The 15018-nt window shown below is 50.1% G+C and overlaps 1 protein-coding gene across 1 annotated transcript in view; it reads right to left on the reverse strand.

Annotated features, from left to right (window-relative positions):
- The window catches only part of LOC145341299 (G-protein coupled receptor 22-like), a 131739-nt gene extending 118315 nt beyond the window's left edge, over positions 1 to 13424 (reverse strand). The window contains exon 1 of the mRNA XM_080186219.1: positions 13274 to 13424. The gene's annotated coding sequence lies outside the window, so the exon portion shown is untranslated. The remainder of the gene's footprint in view (positions 1 to 13273) is intronic.
- Positions 13425 to 15018: the final 1594 nt, after the last annotated feature.

The raw sequence follows: 15018 nt of genomic DNA on the forward strand, positions 1-15018 counted from the left end.
TACTAACTATATCGACTAAATTCTCATCCAAATCATTAATATAAATGACAACAGTGGACCCAGCACTGATCCCTGAGGCACACTGCTGGTCACAGGTCTCAGTTTGAAAAACAACTTTCAACAACCACCCTCTGTCTTCAGCCATCAAGGCAATTTTGTATCCATTTGGCTTTTGTCGGTGGTGTTGAGGAAAGCTGGTTGTGGGAGGAATGTTGGCCAAGCCAGTAAGAAAATTTCCTGATATTTCTCCAAGAGTATGATGGAGTTAAAGACCATCTGTACCCAAAGACAAGGCCTGCGACTGACATCTCATCTGAAAGAGCAACTAGAATTAGACACCCACCCAATCCCCAAATACACAGTGCTCACTCCCTCCCTCACATTTGTCAGAGTCTGCACTGGTGTCACAAGTATTGCCATCCCACCCACACTGACTATCAATAATCAGCTCAGTCCCCCAGCTAGGCAAAGTTGCCAGCTTTCTTTGGATTATATTCCTGGAAGTTTGATCACACAATCTCACTTTGTCAAACCACATTATTGTCCCAATATTTGTAATCAATAATAAGCTGCTGTTCAAGGAAATTGTACCAATTCCCAGGGATATTTCTCACCATTAGCCTCACCACAAATGTGAGGTAATGCATTTTGGAAGGTCTAATACAGATAGGAAATATACAGTAAATGGCAGAACCCTTAAGAGTATTGATAGGCAGAGGGATCTGGGTGTACAGGTACACAGGTCACTGAAAATGGCAATGCAGGTGGAGAAGGTGGTCAAGAAGGCATACGGCATGCTTGCCTTCATCGGTCGGGGTATTGAGTTTAAAAATTGGCATGTTGCAGCTTTATAGAACCTTAGCGAGGCCGCACTTGGAATATAATGTTCAATTCTCGTCGCCACACTTCCAGAAGGATGTGGAGACTTTGGAGAGGGTACAGAAAAGATTTACCAGGATGTTGCCTGGTATGGGGGGCATTAGCTATGAGGAGAGATTGGAGAAACTTCATTTGTTCTCACTGGAACGACGGAGGTTGAGGGGTGACAGTCTACAAGATTGAGGTACGTGAACAGAGTGGATAGTCAGAAGTTTTTTGCCAGGGTGGAAGAGTCAATTACTAGGGGGCATAGATTTAAGGTGCGATAGGCGGTTTAAAGGAGATGTACGAGCCACATTTTTTACATAGAGATAGTGGGTGCTGGAACCCGTTGCTAAGGGAGGTTGTGGAAGTGGATATGATAGTGACTTTTAAGGGGCGTCTTGACAAGTACATGAATAGGATGGGAATAGAGGGATATGGTCCCCTGGAAGGGTAGGAGGTTTTAGTTCAGTCATGCAGCATGGTCGGTGCAGGCTTGGAGGGCCGAAGGGCCTGTTCCTGTGCTGTAATTTACTTTGTTCTTTATTAGTGTCCTGGAGATAAACCTTCAGTCTTCAGGGTCAGAGTCATGCAGTGCAGAAAAGGCCCTTCAGCCCATCGAGTCTGTTCCGACAATAACTACCACTAAAGGCACGCCAATCCCATTTTCCTGCACTTGTGCCTGGGTTATCTTGCGGATTTGGCGATCCTTACTGGGCCATATTTAAAGGACGCCCCGATCAGAGGGAAAAAAAGCCTTTTTAACCCTAACCCTGAGCACAGAGGGGTTCCCCAACTTGCGATCAAAGGTGGCATTTTCCCTGCTCATAATCACCACCAGCATCCCCCTTCCTCTCTCTCTCTCACACCCCACCATGACCTTCCCAAACAGCCATAGCTGATATCCCCAGCTCCAAAGTCCACTACCCCTCAAACCCCTCCCACCCACCACAAATAAATAAGGAGGGGCTTGTGAACAATATTTAAATTATTCAAATACATTCAAATTGGGTTCAACCTATGAAGGGCTTGTATCTGATTACATCACCGGCAAGGAGCGGCGAAAATCGGAAACTGTGATGTCCCCGGTATGATTTGCAATTTACGGGTTTGGTAGGGTCTTGCAATCTGTCGGATGGAGCACACGGGCCAAATCAGTCCCGCGCACAGAGAACGTGAGCCCAATCAGTCCCGCGCGCAGAGCATGCGGGCCCAATCACTCCTGCCAACAATACACGGGCCCAATCACTCCCACGCTTGGAACACGTGGGCCCAGTCACCGCCACGCCTGGAACACGCAGTTCCAATTACTCCCGCACACAGAGCATATCCCAACATCATCTCTCCTCATACTTCCCACACTTGGAACGCGCAAGTCCAATCATTCCTGTACTTGAAGCACATGGGCTCAATTACTCCCATGCGGATTGGACCCACATGCTCTGTGAGTGGGAATGATTGGGCTCATGTATTCTGTGCGCAGGAGTGATTGTGCCTGCATGCTCTGAGCGCAGGAGTGATTGTGCCCGTGTGTACGATTTACAAGGGTGTTGCCTGGATTGGGTGGCATGCCTTATGAGGATAGGCTGAGGGAGCTCAGTCTTTTCTCCTTGGAGAGACGAAGGATGAGAGGTGAGCTGATAGAGGTGTATAAGATGTTGAGAGGTATAGATTGGGTGGATTCTCAAAGGCTTTTTCTCAGGGCTGAAATGGTTGCTACGAGAGGCCACAGGTTTAGGTACAGAGGAGATGTCAGGGGTCAGTTTTTCACTCAGAGGTTGGTGGGTGAGTGGAATCGGCTGCTGTCGGTGGTGGTGGAGGCAAATTTGATAGGGTCTTTTACGGACTTCTGGATGACTACATGGGACTTAATAGGATTGAGGGTTATAGGTAAGCGTAGTAGGTAGGGATATGATTGGCGCAACTTGTGGGTCGAAGGGCCTGTTTGTGCTGTAGTTTTTCTGTGTTCTATGTTCCTGCCAAAATCATTCGCTTTACAAGTTTCTGCATTCAGTTCCCTCTGCGACTCCTCACCCATTTCACCCAAGTCAAGGGCATCAAAAATACAGAGCTCCTGAATCTGAGAGCTGGAAAACCCCACTGTACATCTTCTTCCCGTTTGAGAAACAGCTGTCCATGAATACTCTCCTGTCTCTGAGTTCATTCATGTTGTCGCAATCTTCTTATTCCACCAGCTTTAACTTTGCTAACAAGTCTGTTTTGTGGCACTTTATCAAACATCTTCTGGAAGTTCATGTACACTACATCAACCCCATTACCCTTATCAACCCTCTCTGTCACCTCATCAAAAATCTCACTTCATCAAATCATGGAATCATAGAATCCCTACAGTGCAGAAGAAGGCCATTCAGCACCAACAACAATCCCAGCCAGGCCCTATCCCCGTCACCACATGCATTTACCCTGCTAATCCCCCATTACTCTGGGTTAATTTAGCCAAGTCACCTAACCCGCACATAGTCAGACTGTGGGAGGAAATCAGAGCACCCAGAGGAAACCCATGCAGACATTGGGAGAATGTGCACACTCCACACAGATATTCACCAGGGGCTAGATTGAACCCCATTTCCTGGTGCTGTAAGACGGCAGTGCTAACCACTGTATGTGTTAAACATAATTTTCCCTGAAATACACACTGGCTAATCCACTGATCATCCCCTTCCAAACATGTAACATCTCCGTACAGACAATGGAAAGTTCCTCTGAAGGAGAATTTACAAAGAACAGTCGCTTGGTGTGATTCCGTTTGATTCAGTTGGACTCACAGTGACACTATTCTGCTTTCTGAAAAGGGTTATTACTTATCAGTCTATCCATCAGTGAATCCTATCTATCAAATACAGAAAGTCCAAACGGTGCAAAGGGGACGTTGCTAAATCTTTTTGGGATGCGCACCCGGAATCAACTACAAACTGTCACATTGTCTTTAAAACTCAACTAGGGTTAAAGTTACAGATTGCCCTGATCTTACTGAATGGTGGAGCAGCCTCGAGGGTCTGTATGTTTGTGTATTTACTTACACTACAGGGAAGGATCTCTGTCACCATTACCTGGTTTGGACTGACACTGGGACCGGTCTGCACACCAGCTTGGTGGACAGTTCCTTGACCAATGAACCGAATCTGGTGAACTGGTACGATGATAATCATCTCTCGCTCACTGCCAATAAAATGAGGGAGATTGACATCGATTTCAGGGACCATAAAGGAGAACATTCTCCTGTCGACATCAACAGGGATGAAGTGGAAATGGTTGAGAGTTTCAGGTTTTTCGGTGTCCAGATCGCCAACAACCTGTCCTGGTCCCCCCATGCCAACACTATAGTTAAGAAAGCCCACCGACACTTTTACTTTCTCAGCAGGCTAAAGAAATTTGGCATGTCCACTATGACTCACCAGCCTTTACAGGTACACCATAGAAAGCATTGTTTCTGATTGTATCACAACTTGGTATGGCTCCTGCTCTGTCTAAGACCGCAAGTAACTACAAAGGATCGTGAATGCAGCCCAGTCTGTCACGCAAACCAGCCTCCCATCCATTGACTCTGTCTACACTTCCTGCTGCCTTGGCAAATCAGCCAGCATAATCAAGGACCCCACGCACCCCAGACATTCTCCCTTCTTCCGCTGAGGAAAAGACACAAAAGCCTAGGGTCATGTACCAACCGACTCAAGAACACTACATTCTGCACCCTCTCCTTTCCTCTTCTTTGAACAGTAAGCTTTATCTGTATCGCACACAAGAAACAATACTTTTCACTATACGTTAACACATGTGACAATAATAAATCAAATCAAAGCTGGTCAATCGAAGGCCCTCAGTTGGTTCTGAAATCACTTGCAGCTTTTGAAGAGTTTCCAAGGCAGGGAGGGCTGGACTCTGAATGACACATTGAAAATAAATAAGCAACCATTGCATTGCCACATATGTCCCTGAATTGAACATACAGTTCTGAACTTTCTAAGGATTTTATACAGCATCTCCCTTTTCCTGCACTCAAATCAAATCCAGAATATATTCCTTCCAGTTAGGTGATTCGATGATGATAGAATTTGCAGAATATCATCGTCTCTCCAGGTGAGTCTAACCAATTGCAAATCACTCCACCGGCAGGGTAATCTCACATTTCACATCTGATCAACAATAGGAGCAAATTGTCAATCCCAAACAGCAGAGGCAGGAAAATTCAGATTTATGTTTCTATAACACCTCACAGAATTTTCAGATGTCCTAACGCACTTGTAATCGGCTCACAGCTAGCTCCCACAGACGGCACGGTGATAATGATCAGATCAACTGTTCACAGCGATATACTCTAAGGGGTGAAGATTGGCAAGGACACCAGAGAGAAATCCCCTTCCCTTCACCCACAACATATTCACACCAATCCCAAAGCAGGTATAAAACCTTGATTTAATATCTCATCAGAAAGATTACTGCTGTGACAGTGCAGCACTCCCTTAGTATTGACTCTGACAGTGCAGCACTCCCTTAGTATTGACGCTCTGACAGTGCGGCACTCCCTCAGTATTGACTCTGACAGTGTGGCACTCCCTCAGTACTGACCCTCTGACAGTGCGGCACTCCCTCAATATTGACTCTCTAACAGCGCAGCACTCCCTCAGTACTGACCCTCTGACAGTGCAGCACTCCCTCAGTATTGACCCTCTGACAGTGCGGCACTCCCTCAGTATTGACTCTCTGACAGTGCGGCACTCCCTCAGCACTGACCCTCTGACAGTGCGGCACTCCCTCAGCACTGACCCTCTGACAGTGCGGCACTCCCTCAGTACTGACCCTCTGACAGTGCAGCACTCCCTCAGTATTGACCCTCTGACAGTGCAGCACTCCCTCAGTATTGACCCTCTGACAGTGCGGCACTCCCTCAGCACTGACCCTCTGACAGTGCGGCACTCCCTCAGCACTGACCCTCTGACAGTGCGGCACTCCCTCAGTACTGACCCTCTGACAGTGCGGCACTCCCTCAGTACTGACCCTCTGACAGTGCGGCACTCCCTCAGTACTGACCCTCTGACAGTGCGGCACTCCCTCAGCACTGACCCTCTGACAGTGTGGCACTCCCTCAGTACTGACTGTCTGATAGTGCGGCACTCCCTCAGTACTGACCCTCTGACAGTGCGGCACTCCCTCAGTACTGACCCTCTGACAGTGCGGCACTCCCTAAGCACCGACCCTCTGACAGTGCGGCACTCCCTCAGTACTGATCCTCTGACAGTGCGGCACTCCCTCAGCACTGACCCTTTGACAGTGCGGCACTCCCTCAGTACTGACCCTCTGACAGTGCGGCACTCCCTCAGTACTGACCCTCTGACAGTGCGGCACTCCCTCAGTACTGACCCGCTGACAGTGCGGCACTCCCTCAGTACTGACCCTCAGACAGTGCGGCACTCCCTCAGCACTGACCCTCAGACAGTGCGGCACTCCCTCAATACTGACCCTCTGACAGTGCGGCACTCCCTCAGCACTGACTCTCTGACAGCGCAGCACTCCCTCAGTACTGACCCTCTGACAGTGCGGCACTCCCTCAGTACTGACTGTCTGATAGTGCAGCACTCCCTCAGTACTGACCCTCAGACAGTGCGGCACTCCCTCAGCACTGACCCTCAGACAGTGCGGCACTCCCTCAATACTGACCCTCTGACAGTGCGGCACTCCCTCAGCACTGACTCTCTGACAGCGCAGCACTCCCTCAGTACTGACCCTCTGACAGTGCGGCACTCCCTCAGCACTGACCCTCTGACAGTGCGGCACTCCCTCAGTACTGACCCTCTGACAGTGCGGCACTCCCTCAGTACTGACTGTCTGATAGTGCGGCACTCCCTCAGCACTGACTCTCTGACAGCGCAGCACTCCCTCAGTACTGACCCTCTGACAGTGCGGCACTCCCTCAGCACTGACCCTCTGACAGTGCAGCATTCCCTCAATACTGACCCTCTGACAGTGCGGCACTCCCTCAGTACTGACCCTCTGACAGTGCGGCACTCCCTCAGCACTGACCCTCTGACACTGCGGCGCTCCCTCAGCACTGACTTTCTGACAGTGCTACACTCTCTCAGTACTGAACCTCTGACAGTGCGGCACTCCCTCAGTACTGACCCTCTGACAGTGCGGCACTCCCTCAGCACTGACCCTCTGACAGTGCGGCACTCCCTCAGTACTGACCCTCTGACACTGCGGCACTCCCTCAGCACTGACCCTCTGACAGTGCCGCATTCCCTTAGCACTGACTCTCACAGTGCCGCACTCCCTCAGTACTCTACATGGGGTGTCAGCCTATCTTTTGCCTCTCCTGATATTTCTTTGTAGTGCTGAGTTCTTTTCACTGTGTTGTGTTCTAAGTCAGGCATTGTATGTTAGGATGGTGTGTTGCATGTTGGTGTGTTGTATGTTGTGTATAATAAATTGGGTGTTGTATGTTGTGTGTTGTATGTTGGGGTGATCTATGTTGCGTGTTGTATGTTGGCTGTTATATGTTGGGTGTTGTCTGTTGTGTGTAGTATGTTGTGTGTAGTATGTTGGGTGTTGTATGTTGTGTGGTATATGTTGTGTTGTATGTTGGGTTTTGTCTGTTGGGTGTACACACCAAGTGCAGCTTCAAGGGAACATTGTCCCTGTTATAAAGCTGTCTGCTTCAGCGTTGACCAGAGATTTGGAATGTTGAGTGAAGTTTCCAGGCAGTGGAAATGAGCATCAGTGTCTGTCAACATTGCAGATATCTGACAGCACTGAACATCCCGATTCTCCCACCTCCCATTCCCAAAATCCACTTCAGTCTCAGAATCACAATGATGCAGGGTATCGGCACTAAGTTTATTGCCAGCTTTTCTCTTGCTTTCCTCCTCCAGGCTGTATAGCAGCGAGAGGAGAAATTGGAAACATTGGAAGGGAATTTAGATGTTGTATTTGAGGGAATTGTAGGTTTTGTAATAAAGGGCTTAGGCAGGTGACAGAGAAAATTGAACAATCATAGTTTAATACAGTGACAATTATTATTCAATTTTAGACCAAATAATTACAACTGTAGCAGGTGCTGATAAGATCCATGATTACATCAAGAGTGAATGGAATAAGATCTGAATCACCTCTTGAGTCCCAGACAATCCTTCAATCTCTGCACAACTGCTTAACAATGCCAGAGTAAGAAAGCAAAGATTAGCTGCACAATGTCATCTTCCCTTGAATTAAAGTCTCCTTCCTCCAATAGCACTTGGAAAAGTAGATATATCAAAAATTAATATCGAGGAGAATGTTAAATGAACAACTCCGTAACATCGCTCTCCTCGCTGCAAACGTGCAGTATTCCTCCTTGCTGGGTAGAATTTAATGTGGAGTTTCTCTGCAACACATTGTTTCTGTCCAATAGTTTATAATTGATCTTAAACAAATACACTGAGAAAGTGAGGCTGTGTCAGGAACTTGATAGAACATCAGTAAAGATGCACTGGGTGAGGACAGTGGAATAGCTTTAGTTCATGCAATCTGGAGTTGGAAAGGAAACTTATACAGGAGTTTGTCAAAATAAAATTCACACAGAAAATTTAACTGGACTGTAAAGTACTGTTTCTGTTATATCAGCATATGGTTGGAAGGAACCAGCTGACAGTGAACAGGAGACATTTGGGGTTGGGATTGGGTGAGTGTGAGGTTGGGATTGGGTAAGTGTGGGGTTGGGATTGGGTGAGTGTGAGGTTGGGATTGGGTAAGTGTGGCGTTGGGATTGGGTGAGTGTGAGGTTGGGATTGGATAAGTGTGGGGTTGGGATTGGGTGAGTGTGAGGTTGGGATTGGGTAAATTGGGATTAGGATTGAGTGAATGTGAGGTTGGAATTGGGTGAGTGTGAGGTTGGGATTGGGTGACTGTGGGATTGGGATTGAGGTGTTGATCATAGAAATCATAGAAACCCCACAGTACAGAAACAGGCCATTCAGCCCATCGAGTCTTCACCGACCACAATCCCACCCTGACCCCACCCCCACATTCCTACTCATTTACCCACTAATCCCTCTAACCTATGCATCCCAGGACACTAAGGGCAATTTTTAGCATGGCCAATTAACCTAACCCACACATCTTTGGAGTGTGGGAGGAAACTGGAGCACCCAGAGGAAACCAATGCAGACACGAGGAGAATGTGCAACCTCCACACAGTCAGTGACCCGAGCTGGGAATTGAACCCAGGTCCCTGGAGCTGTGAAGCAGCAGTGCTAACCACTGTGCCACCTATGTTGATGCTGGGATTGTTGAGTAGAGAGCCAGCAGCTGGAGATAATCAGCAGGGGGAGTGGATTGGGAGGAGGAAGGTACCCATATAACCCACTCAGCCCCTCAGGAAAAGTCTGGCAAGCATTGGGAACATCAGCCCAGGAAAGTGGCCTCTGGGAAAGACAATAAACTCTCGCATTCCTATAGTGCGTCTCACAAACACTGCATGACCTAAAGTGCTTTGTGAAGTGCAGTTACTGTTCACCGCAGGAAATACCACAGCCACTTTGTGCACAGCAAGATCCCAGATATGGCCATGAGATAATGACCAAATACTCGTAAAGAAGATATTAATTGTAGCGTAACAATTGGCCAGAGCAGCAGGGCAGCATTGTCACTGAGAGTGAACATGGAGCCTTGTTTTAATGTTTCACACAGAGAGAACAGCGCTGAAACCATTGCCGAGATACTGGTTCAACTCACTGCCTCTTAGTGACACCATCACAGCAACAACAACAACACGTTATGACAACAACATATTACAACACATTGCAACAACTGCCTATTACAACAGCAAAATGTTACAACACATTACAACAACATATTACAACAACACATTATAACACCCCATTACAACAACAAATTCTTACAACAATGCATTACAACAACATGTTACAACAACACATTACAACAACAGCATATTACAACAAATATTGCAATATGTTATAACATCAATGTTATAACAGCCTGTTACAACAACATGTTACAACAACAACCCATTGCAACAACAACATATTACAATACATTACAATAACAACACCACAACAACTAAATGTGGGAACTGGTGGAGGTTACAGAGATAGGGAGGGCTGTAGGAGATGGAGGAAGTTACAGCGATAGAGAGGGTTATGAATATGGAGGGGTTATAGACAGAGGGAGGGTAGTGAGTATGGAGGAGGTTACAGAGTTGGGGGGTAGTGAGTATGGAGGGGGTTACAGAGTTGGGGGGGTTATGGATGGGGTTACAGAGATAGGGATGAGGCCATGGAGAGATTTGTAAACAAGGAGGAGAGTTTTAAAAATTCAGGCAATTCTGAACTGAGAGGTGGAGTCAGTCAGCGAGCAGATTGGTGACTGGGACTTGCTGTTGGTGAGGATATGGGCAGCAAATAATCTGACATTTATGGACAGTCAGAAAACAGGAGAGCATTGGAATAGTTTCAGTGGTATTAGGTGAGGGTTTCAGTAGTTGATGAGCTGTGGGAGGGATAAAGACAGCTGGTGGTGTTGGTGATGATGGAGTTGAAAGCTGAGCTCTGTCTCCAGTAGAATGTGGAAGTTGTGAATGGTCTGATTAAGCACGCACAGTGAATGGTACAAGGAATAGGGCTGAAGGGGGAAGTGGGGCTGGGGGAGTAGGACTTGGGGGATAGTGGGGTTGGGAGAGAGTGGTGCTGGGGGGGGGAGTGGGGCAGGGAGGAAGTGGGGCAGGGAGGGAGTGGGGCTGGGGAGAGTGGGGCTGGGAGAGAGTGGGACTGGGGAGAGTGGGGCTGGGAGAGAGTGGGACTGGGGAGAGTGGGGCTGGGGGGGGGGAGTGGGGCAGGGAGGAAGTGGGGCAGGGAGGGAGTGGGGCTGGGGAGAGTGGGGCTGGGAGAGAGTGGGACTGGGGAGAGTGGGGCTGGGAGAGAGTGGGACTGGGGAGAGTGGGGCTGGGGGAGTGGGGCTGGGGGGAGAATGGGGCTGGTGAGGAGTGGGGCTGGGGGGGAGTGGGGCTGGGGGGGAGTGGGGCTGGGGGGAGTGGGGCTTGGGGGGAGTGGGGCTGGGGGGAGAATGGGGCTGGTGAGGAGTGGGGCTGGGGGGAGTGGGGCTAGGGGAAGTGGGGCTGGGGGAGTAGGACTTGGGGGATAGTGGGGTTGGGAGAGAGTGGTGCTGGGGGGGGAGTGGGGCAGGGAGGAAGTGGGGCAGGGAGGGAGTGGGGCTGGGGGGAGTGGGGCTGGGGGGGAGTGGGGCTGGGGAGAGTGGGGGCTGGGAGAGAGTGGGACTGGGGGAGTGGGGCTGGGGGAGTGGGGCTGGGGGGAGTGGGGCTGGGGGGAGTGGGGCTGGGGGGAGTGGGGCTGGGGGGGGAGTGGGGCTGGGGGGAGTGGGGCTGGGGGAGTGGGGCTGGGGGAGAATGGGGCTGGGGGGAGTGGGGCTGGGGGAGTGGGGCTGGGGGGAGAATGGGGCTGGGGGAGTGGGGCTGGGGGAGTGGGGCTGGAGGGGGAGTGGGGCTGGGGGAGTGGGGCTGGGGGAGAATGGGGCTGGGGGAGAATGGGGCTGGGGGGAGTGGGGCTGGGGGGAGTGGGGCTGGGGGAGTGGGGCTGGGGGGGGAGTGGGGCTGGGGGAGTGGGGCTGGGGGGGAGTGGGGCTGGGGGGAGTGGGGCTGGGGGAGTGGGGCTGGGGGGGAGTGGGGCTGGGGGGAGTGGGGCTGGGGGGGAGTGGGGCTGGGGGGGAGTGGGGCTGGGGGAGTGGGGCTGGGGGAGTGGGGCTGGGGGAGTGGGGCTGGGGGGAGTGGGGCTGGGGGAGTGGGGCTGGGGGGAGTGGGGCTGGGGGAGTGGGGCTGGGGGAGTGGGGCTGGGGGGAGTGGGGCTGGGGGGAGTGGGGCTGGGGGGAGTGGGGCTCGGGGGAGTGGGGCTGGGGGGAGTGGGGCTGGGGGAGTGGGGCTGGGGGGAGTGGGGCTGGGGGGAGTGGGGCTGGGGGAGTGGGGCTGGGGGGGAGTGGTGCTGGGGGGAGTGGTGCTGGGGGAATGCTTATTGAAAGAAATGATGGTCATGCTGGACTAGCTTCAGACAAACAGAGTAACCAATCCTGGGGCAATGGGAGGGGAATGGGGGGAGTGGGCAGTTTTGGAGGGGGGGCAATAGGCGATTGTTCTGATTAAACAATTCCCAGACATACCGAGCAACTCAAGCTGGTAAAATCTGTGGGAAAGATTCTGAATGTACTGAGATTCCCCCCACCCCTCCGCCCCCTATCCTTGGTCCTTGGGATTTAATGACCATGTGAACTGTGATTTTAAACAAATAAAAAGACAGCTTAATTCTAGTTCACAGACAGAGAGGAGGTGCTGGTCATGTTGTAGCTGCTTCCCTCCCCAGCAAGTGGTGTCAGGGCTGTCCCTCAGTGTAACTGAGATTAAACCTGCCCCAAATCAAGAAGTGTCTGAATATTGGGTAAATCAGGAGAACCTGTCAGGAAGAAGGTCACTGAGCAGAGGGCAAGGACTGAATGTAACTGGGAAAAGAACCAAAGGCTGCACAAGGGCAGTGTTTCAGTCAGTGATCTGAAAGGTGCTGCTTGAAACAGCGGTGGAAGCAGATTCAATAATAATTTTCAAACCGGAATTGGAGAGATCCATGTAGGGCAAGGGGGAAAGATTCCAACTGGATAACTGTCTCAAAAAGCCAACACAGGCGCAATGGGCTGAATGGATTCCTGTGCGATTCGATTCTATTATTTGATGGTACAGTGTATGGAATCCAACAATGGGCACTTGAGATTTCAAAGTTTCTCCTCACCAGCACTTGACTCTTGTTAACTGAGAAACCCAACATTGGAAAGCCCTCAAACTGTCAATGATACTGTTCCAGCCCACGCACTGGCTCCTCCATCACACTCAGCTCTGTACCTGAGGGAGAGCAGAGGATGAGGGATAATTAACAGAATGAGGAATCTCTCCAGCACCATCAACTGTGACTGGACAGTTCATTCACCGTAGGAGTGAACTCTCTATCAAAGCTCCACTGACAGATTCTCACCTTTCAAACATTTCAACAAACAGGCAGGGCAATTAGCAGTTATCCCAGCTTCTCACTATTTCCCGGAATTCCAGGAAAAACAGTGAAAAGGGCTTTGGAGAATTAGATGCTTTGTTTTTCAGTGATTGTGTCCAGGGATTGCAGTATCGATTATCCCCACTTTAACAGATACACTCCTTTCAAATCACACCTAATGACCTTCATGAGAGATGTTGCTGCTTTTAGGATGGTACAGAAAGGCTGCAGTTCTCACCCAAGGTTCAGAAGCTGACATTTCATCTCAATTCCACAATTCCTTTTCACTTTGAAATTGCTGACACAGTTTTCTGAGCACCCAGAAGATGAGGAGGTGGAAATAAATCAGGAGCACTCACCCTAGCCATGGAGGTATTCCATCTTGCTGTTAGGGAAACAGGTGCTGAGATGGTCCCAATGTTTGTGTCATGTTCCAGTCAAAGCCAGGTTTGTCCACCTCCTTCCCGACTCTGAACACAAATCCTCACACTCACAGAATCAAGTGCAGCTTTCTGCTACATGCTCCCAGTCTGAGCTCAGAGATACCCAGCCCGATCTGTGAGCATACGCCAGCCTCCCGCTGCGGATTTGAACAACACAGTCTGGAGAGAGAGAGAGAGAGAGAGAGGGCTGTCGGATGCACTGATGCAGAAGTGATAGGGAGGGGGAGGAGGGGGGGATAGAGAGCAGAACGCTGAGAATCCCACACAGCCTGCTCTCCACAAAACAGCCCATCTCCTGGGCACAGCTTCATTATACAATGGGCAGGCGATGGTTATAAATTAGATTATTACTTGGCAAATATTTTTGTGTGTGTGTGATGGAAAGAGTGTGTGTACGTTTGTGTGTGTGTGTGAGACAGGTGTGTGTGTATGTGTACATGATAGTATGTGGGTGGGTGTATGTGTATGTGTGTGAGTGACTGTAAGTATGTGTTTGAGTGTGTGTGAGATGTATGGTGTGTGTATATGCTTGGACGTATGTACTCACATGGGTATGTGTGCACATGTGTTATGTATAAGTGTGTGCTTGTACATATGCGAGTGAATGAATGATTATGTATGTGTGTGCACATGTGAGCGGATGAGTGTGTGTGTGTGACTGTGTGTGTGTGAGTGTGTGTGTGTGAGTGTGTGTGTACGAGTGTCTGTGTGAAGATGTGACTGCGTGAGTGTGTGTGTGTGAAAGTGGGGTGTGGGTGGATGGGAGTGTTTGTGGGTGGGTGTGTGTATGTGTGTGTAGGTGAATGTGTGTGTGTGTGTTTGTGTAGGTGGGTGTGTATGTGAGAGGATGGGTTTGTGTGCGTGGATGGGTGAATATATGTGTGTGTAGGTGGGTATGGTGTGGGGGGGTGAGTGTGTTTGTGTGTGTCTGTGAGGGTATGTGTATATGTGTGTGTGTGAGTCTGAGTGTGGGTGTCGATGGGTGGGTGTGTGGGTAAGTGTGTGTGGGTGGGTGGGTGTGTGTAGGTGGGTATGTGGGTGGGTGGGTGTGTACGTACGTGAATGTGTGTGTGTGTGTGTGTGTGTATGTGAGGGGGTGGGTTTGTGTGTGTGTGTAGGTGAGTATGTGTGTGTGTGTGTGTGTGTAGGTGGGTGTTTATGTGAGGGGGTGGCTTTGTGTGTGTGGATGGGTGAATGTGTGTGTGTTGGTGGGTGGGTGTGTTTGTGTGGGTTTGTGTGTGTGTGTGTGTGTGTGTGTAGGTGGGTGTGTGTGTGTGTGGGTGTGTGTGTAGGTGGGTGTGTATGTGAGGGGGTGGCTTTGTGTGTGTGGATGGGTGAATGTGTGTGTGTTGGTGGGTGGGTGTGTTTGTGTGGGTTTGTGTGTGGGTGTGTGTGTGGGTGTGTGTGTATGTGAGGGGGTGGCTTTGTGTGTGTGGATGGGTGAATGTGTGTGTGTTGGTGGGTAAGGTGTGGGGGGATGGGTGTGTTTGTGTGGGTTTGTGTGTGGGTGGATGTGTGTGTGGGGGAGTGGGTTTGTGTGTGTTTGTGGAAAGATTATGACAATGATCGAGACAGGGAATGCTAAATGTTGGAAATGAAATGGGAAAAGACCGGGAAGCTTTGGGAAAATGCCCGGATCACAGCTTCCAGCTGCTGCTTGG

The sequence above is a fragment of the Carcharhinus amblyrhynchos genome, chromosome 3, assembly GCF_965287045.1.
Source record: "Carcharhinus amblyrhynchos chromosome 3, sCarAmb.v2.hapA, whole genome shotgun sequence".
Classification (NCBI taxonomy): Eukaryota; Metazoa; Chordata; class Chondrichthyes; order Carcharhiniformes; family Carcharhinidae; genus Carcharhinus; species Carcharhinus amblyrhynchos.